At 45.9% G+C, this 14068-nt stretch overlaps 1 protein-coding gene across 4 annotated transcripts in view; it reads left to right on the plus strand.

Annotated features, from left to right (window-relative positions):
- PHACTR3 (phosphatase and actin regulator 3) overlaps window positions 1-14068 on the plus strand; it is a 271324-nt gene that overhangs the window by 12654 nt on the left and 244602 nt on the right. The gene's annotated exons all lie outside the window — the stretch shown is intronic.

Raw genomic sequence — 14068 nt, forward strand, 5'->3', positions numbered from 1 at the left:
CTTCTCTCCACTTCTGTAGGCAGCTGTTTTACCACGGAGGACAGAGATGTCCAGAATATCCGCCCTGTGCTTCCGTAGTCATATGTATCTGTGGGAAATATATGGTACTGGTGAGCGTATATGCACCCATGTGTGCACGTGTGTGCGTGCGTATGATTGAGTTCACCATGAGTGATTATGGCAATGTTATGTTATTCTGTCGTGTACTAGCCCAAGAAATAAGAGCTCCAATGATGTTAGACTACAAAGATCTTTTGCGGTAAGAAGAAGCTGCTGAGTGGCATTCGCTAGTGTGGATATGCCATAGGGCAACCATTCTGCTGTGAGGGACAATTAGGTTGTTTCCACTTGATCGGCCTCATGCATACCTTCCTGTGTTTGGGGTTTCTCTGGAGTAGATGACAAGAACTGGATGAGCTGGGACAGGACATTTTCTATTTGGGCAGATGCAGCCAGTCGTCCTGGTTGCTGGTTTCAGTCCCACCCTGCATTTGTGGTGCCTGTTTCACCACCTCGTCACCAGCATTTGGTGTTAGACTTTCAACTTTGCCTGTTTGTTTATTCTTTCCTTCCTTGGGGACAGGGGATAGAGCCTGGTGGTTAAGAAGGAGGCCTGAGGGGACAGACCCATGCCAACCCTCCTGCTTCCTGGATCCGTGGCCTCCAGGAGCTCTACTGGTTCCTGTCTTAGACTTTTTGGGCTGCAACAACAAAATATCTTAGATGAATAATTTAGAAACAGCAGAAGTTTATTGCTCACTGTTCTGCAGGCTGTGAAGTCCAAGATCAAGGTGCCGGCAGATTTGCTGTCCGGTGAGTGCCGGTTCCTCAGAGATGGTTCCTTGCTGCTACATCCTCACAAGAGAAAGATGTACACAGGGCTGCCTGGACCCTCTTTTATAAAGCACTCATCATTGATGAGGGTGGGGTCCTCATGACCTAATCACCGTCATCTCTGAGCGCTGCGCTGTCCTGTGCAGGACCCATGTCCCGTATGTGGCTGTTGAAATTTATTTTAATGTTAAATGAACTAAAATGAAATGAAATGAAAAATTCAGGTCCTCTGCAGCACGCACCACATTTTAAGCACTCTCAACACTTGTGGCTTCCATGATGAGCAGTGCCACACACGGCATCTTCATTCTCGTAGAACATTCTAGTGCATAGTGCAGTGCCCGGGATGAGGCAGCCTCCCCAGCAACTTGCACCAGCCCCAGCCTGCCCTTGACAGGGCTCTGGCCATTCTTGTCCCTCGCATGGACACATCTCATCCTCTCCGAAGGCCCCTGCTCCTCCCTCCAGGCTGAGCCATCGCAGTCCCTCCCACAGGGCCCCAGTGCTTCAGTTCCCCACTTCTAGTGGCTCCCGTCAGCATCCACTTCACAGGTCTCCACCCGGGCAAGGCTCCTCACTCATCTCCCTGCACCGGCTCTGGTCTTGGCCTCCACATCTTCCTGAGTGACACCATGCGGGGAACTTGATGGGTATTTTAGGGTACAGATGAGGAAGCTGAGGCCTCAGGAAGACCGCTGCAGTGTTTTTGGGTAAAGTGGACCAGGGATCACATTGGGGCACCAGCAACTCCAGCTCCTTATCACGGGAGCCAGGGTGAATTCCTTTCTTTAGGGGATTCTGCCTTCTTTTTCCCACAGTGCAGTGCCGTTGGGGGAGAGCTTATGGCTGATCTCACCCATTGAGACCCATTGAGATCCACTGTGACTCCATTTCTGCAAAGCTCTCCAGACCCTTTGCCCATGGCATCAGGAGAACTGTGAATGTTAAAGGGCTGAGGGTGTCACTGCAGAAACCATGTGGCTCCCTGCAGCAGGGCCAAGGCCTCTGTTACTTTATTTTGTGTTGTTTTTCTATAAAGTGATAGATGTATATGGTAAAAATATAAATAATACAGTAGGATATATGGCAAAAATCAGCTTCTCTTGCCCCTCAACTCTCCAGGCCTCTGGGTCTTCTCTGGCTGCTCCCAGAGAAGTGCTGTCGCTCTAAAAAGTCACCAGTGTTGCCTCTGAATCCTTCTGGAAGGTCTACACAAAACTTTTGTGCACGGCTTTTGAAACACACACACACAGACACAACATTCCCATTCTGTGTATGCTCCCGCACACCTTGATAGTTCTTTTAACAGTATATCACAGCAGTTGCTGTATATGAGCCTACAAATGTCTTCCAAGCAGATCCCATCTCAGGGCCTTTGTGTGTTCTGTTCCCCATGCCTGGCATGCCGTTTCCTTAGAGAGCCCTGTGCCTAGGGCTGATTCCCTTATTCCGCTCAAGCCTTTGCACCAGTATTTCTAAACCACGACCCTTGTTTCTTTCTAAGACCAGTGTTAGGTTCACAGCAAAACCGAGAGGAAGGAACAGTGATACTCCATAGACCCCCGTGCCCACATGCATAGCCCCACACATTATCAACATCCCCCACCAGAGCACCTACATGGACTCAGGAACATCACCCGCAGTCCATGGTTACATTAGGGTGTGTTCTTGGTGATGTACATTCACTCATTCTTTAGACCAGTTTGTTCATTTTTTTAAGACAAAATCAGTCAATTTTCAGACAAATTTATAATGACACCTACCCCTCATTATAGTATCATACAGATACTGCCCTAAAACTCCTCTGTGCTCTGCCTATTCATTCCTCTCTTCCTTCTCTGCAACCCCTGGCATCCACTCATCTTTTTGTTGTCTCCATAATCTTGCCTTTTTCAAGAATAGCATAGAGTGGGAATCATACAGTGTGTGGCCTTTTCGGATCGGCTTCTGAATGTGCATTGACATTTCCTCCATATCATTTCATGGCTTTATATCTCATTTTTTTTGTACTGAATGATATTCCAATGTCTGGATCTACCATAGTTTGTCTACTCACCTGCTGAAGGACATCTTGGTTGCTTCCAAATTTTGACAATTATGAATAACGTTGCTATAAAAAAATTCATGTACAGGTTTTTGTGTAGATATGAGTTTTCGACTTCTTTGTGTAAATACCAAGGAAGGTGATTTCTGGATCGGGTGGTAAGAGGATTTTTAGTTTTGTAGGAAACCACCAAGCTGTCTTCCAAAGTAGCTGCACCATTTGGTATTCTCAGGAGCAGTGAATGTGAATGAGAGTTCCTGTTGCTCCACATTCTCGTCAGCATTTGGTATTGTCAGTATTCTGGATTTTGGCCATTCCGATGGGTGTGTAATGGTCTCTTGTTGTGGTTTCAGTTTGCGTTTCTCTAATGGCATAAGGTTTGAAGCATCTTCTCATATACTATTTAGCATCTGTAGGTTATTTTGGTGAGATGGTCTATTCAGGCTTTTGGCCCATTTTTAAATCAAATTTTTCATTCTCTTGTTGAGTTTCAAGAATTCTATGTATATTTTGGATAACAGTCCTTTATTAGGTATGTCTTTTACAAATATTTTCTCCCAGTCTTCAGCTTCTCTTTTCAATCTCTTGACAGTGCCTGTACAAAGTAGACTTTTTTTTATTTTAATGAAGTCCAGTATATAAATTCTTTCTTTCAAGGATGATGCCATAATATTGTATCTAAAAGGTCCTCACAAAACATAAGGTTTTCTAGACTTTTCTCCTATGTTACCTTCTAGGAGTTTTACATTTTTTTGTTTTACATTTAGTTCTATGATATATTTTGAATTAATTTTTGTGAAGGGTATAAGGCCTATGTCTAGATTCAGTTATTTTTTGCATGTGGATGTCCACCTATTTGAGAACATTTGTTGAAAAGACTTTCTTTTCTCCATTATATCATCTTGGATCCTTTGTCAAAAATCAGTTGACTATATTTACGTGGATCAATTCCTGAGCTCCCTATTCAGTTCCACTGATTTATTTGTCTGTTTTTCTGCCGATATCACACTGTCTTGATTAATGTAGCTTTATAGTAAGTCTTAAAGTCAGGAATGCCAGTCCTCCAACTTTGTTCTTCTCCTTCAACAATGTGTTGGGTATTCTAGGCCTTTTGCCTCTCCATATAAACCTTAGGTTCAGTTTGTGAATAGTCACAACTGATTTTGACTGAGATTGCATTGAATTTATGGATCAAATAGAGAAGAACTGACATCTTGACAGTATTGAGCAGACTTCCCATCCATGAACATGGATTCTCTCCCCACTTATTTGGTTCTTTGATTTCTTTCATCACAGTTTTGTAATTTTCCTCAAATCTTATACATATTTTGTTAGATGTATACCTAGGTATTTTATTTTTGGGGGTGACTTGCTCATTGCTGGTTTATAGAAAGAGATTAACTTCTGTATGTTATCCTTGTATCTTACAACCTTGCTATAATAATTTATTAGTTTCACGGGGCTTTTTGGTAGAGGTTTTTTTTTTTTTAATTTTCTACATAGATTTTCATGTCATTTGTGAACAAAGACAGTTTTATTTCTTCCTTCCTAATCTAGGTACTTTTTTTTTTTTTCCTTTTCCTGTCTTATGGCATTAGTTGAACTTGAACAATGTTGAACAGACACACAATGTTGAAAACCTGTCTGAGTTTTGTCAGATTGTGTCTTTCAAGCAGTTGGGTCATTTCATCTAGGCCGTCAAATTTGTGGACATAGAATTGTTCAGAGTATTCCGTCATTATCCTTTTAATGTTCATGGGATCTGCAATGTGTGTTCCCTCTTTCATTTCTGATATTAGTAACTTGTGTCCTCTCACTTATGTTCTAGTCTAGCTACAGACTTAACAATTTTATTGATTTTTTTCAAAGTATCAGTTTTTGGTTTCATTGATTTTCTTTATTGATTTTCTATTTTGAATTTCATTGATTTATGCTCTAATTTTTATTATTTTTGTATCTCCTTGCTTTGGATTTAATTTGCTCTTCTTTTTCTAGTTTACTAAGGTAGAACCTTAGATAACCGATTTTAGATCTTTTTCTTTTCTAGTATATACATTCAATGTTACAAATTTCACTCTAAACATTGCTCTCACTGCACTCACAAATTTTCATAAGTTGTATTTTATTTTTGTTTAGTCCAAAATATTTTTAAATTTCATTCGAGATTTCTTCTTTAACCTGTGTGGCGCATGAGGTGTGTTGTTCAATCTCCATGTTTTGAGATTTTCCAGTTATCTTTTTGTTATTGATTTCTAGTTTAATTTCACTGTGGCCCGAGAGCAGATATTGTGTGATTTCTTTTACATTTATTAACGTGCCGGGCATGGTGGCTCACACCTGTAATACCAGCACTTTGGGAGACCAAGGCGGGCAGATCACGAGGTCAGGAGTTCGAGACCAGCCTGTCCAATATGGTGAAACCCCGTCTCTACTGAAAAAGTACAAAACTTACTGGTCGTGGTGGTAGGCGCCTGTAGTCCCAGCTACTCAGGTGGTTGAGGCAGGAGAATGGCTTGAACCTGGGAGGCGGAGGTTGCAGTGAGCTGAGATCATGCCGCCGCACTCCAGCCTCTCAAAAATAAAAATAATAAATTTGTTAATGCGAATTTTGTGTCCCAGAATGTGGTCTATCCTGGTGAATATTTCATGTGAGCTTGAGAAGAATGGGTATTCCACTGTTGTTGGGTGAAGTGGTTTATAGATGTCTGTTACATCCAGGTGATTGATGGTGCTGTTGAGTTCAACTCTGTCGTTACCGATTTTCTGCTTGTGGGTCTGTTCGTTTATGATAGAGGGGTGTTGCCGTCAACAACTTTAATCATGCATTCATCTATTTTTTTCTTTGAAGTTCTGTCAATTTTTGCCTCATGGATTTTGACGTCTGTCATTAGGTGTGTACATGTTAAGGATTGTTTTGTCTTTTTGGAGAATTGACTCCTTTATCATTATGTAATGCCTTTTGTTGTCCCTGGTAGCTTCTCTTGCCCTGAAGTCTGCTCTGCCTTTCTTCTTTACTTTACTTTTAATTTTTACTCTTAATTGTAAGATTCATGTTGAAAAGTGCACATACCATAAGCATTCATCTTGATGAATTTTCACCAAGTGAACACACCTCTGTAGGCAGAACCCAGTTCAAGAAACGGAACATAACCTGGATCCCAGAGCCCCCTGTGTCCCCTCTTAACAAAATCCCTCCTCCATGGGTAGCTATTCTCTGCAGTCTAACACCATCAAGTAGTGTTGTCTGGTTTTTATTTTTCTTTGTTTTCTTTTTTCAGACAGAGCTCACTCTGTTGCCCAGGCTGGAGTGCAGTGGCATGATCTTGGCTCACTGCAACCTCCACCTCCTAGATTCAAGCGATTCTCCTGGCTCAGTCTCCTGAGTAATTGGGACTACAGGCACACAGTACCATGCCTGGCTAATTTTTTTGTGTGTATATTTTTAGTGGAGACAGGGTTTCACCATGTTGACCAGGCTGGTCTTGAACTTCGGACCTCAAGAGATCTGTCCACCTTGGCCTTCCAAAGTGCTGGGTTACAGGCAGGAGCCACCATGCCTGGCCCTGGTGTTGAACCTTCTGTAAATGGAATAAAATAGAGCATAGTCTTCTTTAATGGAATATTGTGATACCCAGGTTTTTGTCTGGTTAATTTCACTGTTGTATGGTATTTCATTTTGTGAATATAGTACACTTTAATGCCTGTTCAAATTCTTAGGTTAAAAATTTCAAAAACGTTTTATTGTCTGATAATTATCTTTGATTTAGATGAGTTATTCTGCATGTGACACCTCTGGACACCGGCATGCATAGTTTGTGCATCTGCTGAGCAAATTCCTCTGTGTCCTTCCGAGGTCTGCACAGCAGGGCGGTGGTGTATTTTTGCATCTGTTTTGTGTACTGCTTGATTGCCAGTGCCTGGTGCATAGCAGATACTCAACAAATATAGGTCACGTGCAGGTACCAATGCAAGGCCATTTCCTGGAGCTTCCCTGAGCTTCCCAGCCTGGCCAGTGGCTCTACACACTCCTACCTCTCCATGCTGTGATGGTGTCGGGCATGCCTTACCCCTTCACCATGCAGACTGGGCCAGGCCATCCTGTGCCTGGCAGCACACAGGACAGGACCTGGCGTGGTTTCAGTGTTTGGTCCATGTTTGTTGAGCAAATGTCTGCTTTGTAAGCCAGGGTTGCTGGTAGAGATTTTGGTGGGTTAGGGAGGCCAGAGGGATGAGCTGGAGCTGGTGTTATGGAAAGAATGTAGGAGTCCTTTTCTGTCCTGTTGCTAACCCTTGTTAAATACCCTATCTGAGCCGCAACTTCATTGTTTGTAAAAAGAGGATGATTAGTCCAGCCTCACAAGATTATAAATCAATGCATGCGAGGTCCTTGGTAAGCTCTAGGCTCTACAAAAATGCTGTCATCAGTAATCTTGTTACCTCCTCCTCTTCCTTTCATACTTCCTCCTCCTTTTTCATCATCGTAAGTGACTTTTCAGGGAACCCAGCATAAGCATGAGGTTCTTGCCTGTGTGAGTTGGGGTATATTTGATGCAATAACAGACTGAGCTCTGGAGCTGATGACATGGGATCCAGTCCTGGCTTTGCAGGTTTGTGACCTGGGGCAAGTACTTAAGAACTTTGCCTCTCATTTTTCTCATTTGCTAAATGGGACAATCACAGTTCTACCTGATTTGGGTAGTTTCAGCATTAGCCAAGTCAATCATTGTAAAGTTTTTAGGACAATGACTGGCACATGGTAAGAGCTAAGTGTTAAGTAAATGAAAACCCAACCATCAGAGGCCTGTGCCAGCAGGATGTTTGGTCCCTTTACAAGAGATCAGGGAGGAGACGGGTGAAGGTCTTCCTCTGCTGTTAGCGTTTCATCCTCGTGTGTGTCACTACAGGGTCACAGGCTGGCTGCTGCAGTTCCAGGCCCCACAGGGCACTCCAGGGCAGGAAGCAGGAATGCAGTCAGGACTGCAAACTGCACCTGCAATGGTGACAAATGCCTTTTCTGTAAGTGGCTCTCTCTGTCTATCAGCAGTCTTTCCCAGAGGCCTCAGAAGCCTGTTCTTCTGCTTTCATTAGCTAGAGTCGGAGCATGCAGTGTCTGTCACTGCATGGGGGGACCCAGGATGGAGGAAAAGTCACCTGGAGGTCTACAGCTGTGTGCTGTCAACATACAAGGTGGGTCAGTGGCCCATGACACAAGAGTGCAGAGGCCAGTGCGGCTGCTTTCCGCCTTCCCTGTCAAAAGCCTCCCAGCGCTGGGTGGTGTTTCTCTGCTCCGGGTTCTGTCTTTTATTTCTGCTGCCTCATAGGCTCCTCTCCCAGTCACCTGGATGTGCTGGGGGCACAGAAGGAGAATATCAAAGGGCAGATGGTCTCGCACAAGGAACTTTTTGTTTTGCTAATGGTGAAAGCATATTGAGGGCTTCTGTGTGCTGTGGCAAATGCCCAAACCCTGTAAGGTAGGTTCTCTTCTTCTCACTTACACCCCGAGGCTCAGCGCGGCCGCACAGTCAGAAAATGTTGGGACCCGATCTTGTGCCTGGCTCTGTGGCTCCTGCCCTAGACAGCTTGAGTGGACTTGATCCTAAGGAGGGCTGGGCACATCTCCAGGAAGCCATGGGATGCCCACACCACATTTTTTGAGGGCAACTCTGGCTGCCAATGCCTTTCAGGGCAGAAGCCAGGAATGGCAAAATCAGGGATTTGGTTCTAGAAGAGCTGGGTGTGTTGTTTTTAAAAGCCTTGGTTGGCATTGCATTGAGCACCACTCTGGGTAGTCTATGGTCACAGCTCTAGGTAGAGAGTCCCTCAAGGATGTGGTCAAAGGTGCAGGAAGTGAAATTCAAGGTTATGTCATCAAGCCGGGTCCAAGGACCATTCCCACCCGCCACTACTTCAGGTGTTGTTTTCCCAGGTGCCCAGCAGAGGGCGCAGCTGCCCACCTAACGAACCTGGCCTCCGGCAGCGTGGTTCTTTTGCCTTCATCTTTTCTTGGGTCCTGAAACTCCCACACTGGTGTTTTGCCTTCTTGTTTCTCTTTAGATGGTTCCCTATGAGTTTAGCCTGAGATGGTGGCTTGAGCAGTTCTTCTTAAGCATTTGAAGTTTGCTGAATGAGTTATTTTTACATTAAGGGTGAAGAAGAGTTCCCTGGAGCCCCAGAGAAGAAACCAGATTGTCCTGGGGGACTGAGGCAGCAGAGGGAGGGTGAGCCCCTCAGTCCCACAAAGCCTGGAGCCAGCTTGGACCGTGGGGAGGCTGAGCCTTCACTCCTGGAGCAGGGCAGTTGCCTGGATAGGCTCCGCCATGCACATTCATTCATTTATGCATCAATGGATATTTATGTACTGGGAGACTACGACCTCCCAGGCACATTCTTGGGTGAACAAACACAACAAAAATCCCTGTGCCTGTGGAGCTGACATTGCCACCATCCAGGTCCTTGGCCCCTCAGCTCCTCCAGGGGCCTTCAAGGCTGCCAGGGCCCTAGGAAAGCAGTTGGTAGCATAAGAAAACTGCAGAATTGAGCTAACGTCTAAGTGTCTGCAAGAAGTAGCCTCAGGCCAGTGGTTGGTTTCAATTTACAACCCCATTGCGACACACTCTGGATGCCTTAAAAGTGTGTTCAGTTGGATTGGAATGGCCCTTCAGAAGTTGGGTTTACCTGGAGCTGAAGACCCACGGTGGGTGGGTCTCAGGAGAACAACCACCATGGTTGGTTTAACAGCTGCCCTTTGAGCCATGGAAAGGCCACGATGGAACTGTGACCATGCTCATTTGCAACTGGTATGAGCATATGACCTTCCATTGCCTGCCCTGATCAAGTAGATGGTGCCTGTGAGTATCAATGGTTGTTGAGCCAGGGCAGCAGACTTTTCCACATCACCCCAAAGGCTGCTTGTCAAATGGAGCTCCTCCTCTTTTCTGCCTCATCCCTCCCTAATCTGATCCTCCCCACCCAGGAAATAGCATCACACCCACCCTGTTGTCAATATCAGACTTGTTGGTTACCTCAGTTCTACCCCGTCATAAATGGTTAATTAGACAGCAAAAAAAAAAAAAACCCTGGAGGTATTCTTGGCTTCTCTCTCTAGTCCCCCGTAGCTCAGCCATCGCAAACCTGTGGGAGCCACCTTCAGAGGACACTGAGTCCAACCTGTTGGGCGCCTCTGACTATCCCTGCTGGGCCAGGCTGCTGCCATCACCCACCAGGATGATTTCCAGCCTCCTAGTCCATCCTGCTGCTTCCTCCCTTGCCCCATGTGTCCCTTGTCTAACAGCAGCCAGAAGGATGCTCTGGAGACCCACCACTGCCTCAGTGGCTTTCTACCATCCTTGGAACAAAATCAGGTTCTTCCTGAGGTTCATGAGATGTTGCATGGTCTGGGTCATCACCTCTCTGTGGCCACAGACCCTTGCTCTGGCCTCTTTGCAGGAACCTCAGGGCTCCATGCTGCTCCCACCTCACGGTCTTTGCTCAGGCTGTTCCCTCTGCCCGGGGCACCCTTCCTCACTTGCATGTCCAGTTGGCTTCCATTGGCCCTCGCACTTCCAGAGCATCGCTTCTTCAAAACAGGCTCCCTCTCTGCTCCAGATGAGTTATCCTGCATTCTGTACTCATTGAAATTGATTGATCCATTGATTCATATTAGTCAATCTTGTCTTCTGTGCTAGACCTCAAGCTCCACAAAGCCAATGTGCAATCATGTCTCATTCACGATGGTGTTCCTGGCAAAGTGCCTGTTTGGGCACAGAATAGATGCTTAGGAAATGTTGGATGGTTGGATGCATCCATTGGTCTGTACCTGCTTTAAGAATAAGACCAACTTGGGAGGTGTGTGGGGGTGGAGTTGGTCTTGGGGTACCATTCCTCACCACTCCCTAATGAGCGGGAGTACCTCATACCTGCACTGTGTGTTGGAGGGAGTCTGCCATCCCTGAGCCATCTTTGCAGTGATGTGCTCCCTGGCTGCCCCTGGGCAGAGGAAACTGCCTTTGCCTTTGCAGTTTTGTGAGTTTTGAAGGGGACTTGGGCAAATTGGACTGACTTTGTCCCACCTTTGTGGTTCTTCAGGGAGTGGTGTTGGCTTATCAGGGCTGCCCTGAGTCAGGAAATGGCTTTGGATTGTCTGACCAAGGCGATCAAGGAGCAGAAGGAGGGCCCCTCGATGAGCTTCTATCTGATCTGGAATCTGGGTGGAGACGGAGGGTTTCATTGTGATTATGCCCACCAGGGCAAGAAGCGGAACCCAATCCTCCAAATTCAAAGCTCAGCCTAGTGCCTCTATGTGCTTTTTTTTTTTAAAGCTTTATTGAAAGAATTTACATACCATTAAGTTCATGCATTTAAAGTATAAAATTCAGTGGTTTTTAGTATATTTACAGAGTTATAAAACCATCACCATAATCTAATTTTAGAACATTTAGAACATTTCTAGCACTCAAAAAAGGAACTCTGTAGCCATTAGCAGTCAGCCCTTCTCTTCCCCCGCTCCTTATCCTCAGCATCCACAGATCTGCTTTCTGATTTGATGGACATTGCATATAACTGGGTTCCTGTGGCATGTGGCCTTTTGTCACTGCTTCTTTTACTTGTGTAATGTTTTCCAGGTTCATCTGCATTGTGGCACGTGTCAGCTCGTCCCTCCTTTTCATGGCTGCATATTGTCCTACAGTAAGAATGGGCCACATTTTATTTACCCATTTATCAGTCCATGGACGTTTGGGTTCTTCATAATTTTTTGGCCATTATGAAGCTTTGTTCGCTCCAATAGGATTTCTGCAGTGGCCTTCCAAATCCATCCCTTGCCAGGGATCTTGTTGAAGAGGGACAGTTGGTGACTTTCACAAAAACCTCTTGAGGGCCCTCAAGGCTGGAAACCCTCCTCCAAACAGGTGCCTTTCGCACACCGTGGGGGCCAGATCCTCACAGGGTTCAAGCCAGTCATGGTCTGGAGATGACCGACTTTGAAGGCCAAAATCTCTCCTGCAGGCAATTTACCTGGAGACCTTATTATTTTCCATTGATCAGTAGAGGTGGGATTGCTAACTTTTTTAAATTTAAAACTATTTTTAGTATGGAACATCTCAAAGCCAAAGAATAATATAATGAACAGCTCCATCTCTACCTACCTTTAACAAACCACAGTGCTTTGCTAAAATATATACTTCTAAGAAATAAAACCTGGTTGCATCTCATCTTCCGCTTCCCCACTCCATGTGGGCTCCTGAGCTCAAATGCCAAGTCTTACCCTTTTACATGTTTTTAATCCTCATCCATACACAGTTTGGTGGAGTAGGTGAATGGGTGCTGCAGTGTAAACCATCTGAAGGGACTAGGGATAATTTCTGGTGGCACACGGACAAGGCAGTAACATTGGCTTAGATAGAAAGTTCCTTCTGGTAACATTGAGAAGGATGTCTCTATTCGGTGCCTGCCTGGCTGACCTCCTCTCTCACCCTTGGGGCCTTTTTAACCACACAGGAGCCAGTTCAGGCCAAGAGTGGACTCAGGTATTGAGTTAGCACTGTGGTCCTTCCCACCAATGCCAGTCAGCGAGGCTGTGCTCCATCAGTCCTATTGAAGGCTTCCTTTAACATGCATGTCGGCCCGGTGTGGAGGTGCACACCTGTACTCCCAAGTACTCAGAAGGCTGAGGTGGGAGGATTGTTTGAGCCCAGGAGTTCGAGGCTGTAGTGCACTGGGATTGCCCCTGTGAATAGCCACTGCACTCCAGTCTGAACAACAGAACGAAACTCTAAAAAAAAAAAAAAAAAAAAAAAAAAAAAAAAAAAAAAAAAAACAAAGAAAGAAAGAAAGGAACAACAAAAAAAGAGAGTGAGAGAAAGAAAAGAAAAGAAAAATGTGTTTAGGTGCAAAGAGTTGATTTAAAGACAGATCTTAATGGAAGGATAGGTTTTAAATAGGGAAGGCTAAAAAACGTAGGGGTGGTTGGCAAATGACAGACAGCTGGAGACCTCTGGTATGAACTGTCTCCTCTCCCCCACCTATAGCCAGTCTCTGGCCTCTATCCCTTCCTACCGGTCACCACCATCTCTGCACCTGCCACGGCTGGGTCAGCTGCAGGCTTCCTTCCAATGGAACTGAACTGTCTCAGGTGTTCACTCACCCAGACTCAGAAGGGGCCCAAGAAACCTTCCCGTGGGGCCGGTACTCAGTGTGTCAGGAGAGCCCCTGGGGACTTGGAGTGGGAGGTGTTGAATACCCACTTGGAGAGACCCTGGGCCCAGAGCATTTGCTGTGGTCCAGCTCTTCCATGTGCTGGCTTGTGGCCTGGGCAAGAGTGCTCACCTCTCGAAGTTGCCCTCATCTCAAAAGTGGAGACCACAGAAGCTCTCACCTACCAGGGCAGTTGTAGGAAGGAATGAGGTCCCCATGCAAAATGCTCAGTCCAAGGCTGGCAGGCCACATCACCATCCAGCCAGCACATTTTTATGTGGCTAAAACGTATCTATTCCTAGCAGTTTCCCACCAGTTTCCTCTTTGTTTCCTGGTCTTAATTGCCAACTGTAATTAAATGATTATTTGGGCATCTTATTAGTGTGTTGGTGACCATTCTCGGCTTCACCCTCCCCCTTTCCCGGAAGACTCAAGGAGCTGGGGCGTCTCTGTGTTTGTGCACTGCTAGGTCGCTAATGCCTGGTGTGGTGCCTGGCACACACTTGACTCTGCACATAGTCTGAATGAATGAATGAGTCCTTTCTTTAGAGGTGATCGATGCTGCTGAAGTAGCTGCTGCTAAGAGCCCAAAGCTCTGTATGGAGTGAACATCCACTTTATTCCTCCTCCCCACCACCACTCCGCTCAGTTCTGTCCTTGGCACTTAACCGGGACTTTGTCCACACTGCCAGCGCTCACACTGCACTCCCAGGCCCTGCTGTAGGTGCTAATCTGATGGGGGCAGCCTCAGGGAGGGCTCTGTCCCCAGCAGGAGGACCCTTGGTGAACAACTCTCCCCGCTCCCCCCACCCCCCTGCCCCAGTTCCAGCACCTGCAAAGGGCACTTGGATCGGGGCTGCCCCATGGGGTTGTTTGAGAAACTAAAATGGGGGTGTCCTCCCCCAGGTGTCTCTATGGCCCTTGAATCCTGATGTCTGTTGAAATGCCTCCTCCTCTGGGCACCTTCCAGGACCAGGCCAGGTGACAGCACCATTCCAG

The sequence above is a fragment of the Macaca fascicularis genome, chromosome 10 (genome assembly GCF_037993035.2).
Source record: "Macaca fascicularis isolate 582-1 chromosome 10, T2T-MFA8v1.1".
Lineage (NCBI taxonomy): Eukaryota > Metazoa > Chordata > Mammalia > Primates > Cercopithecidae > Macaca > Macaca fascicularis.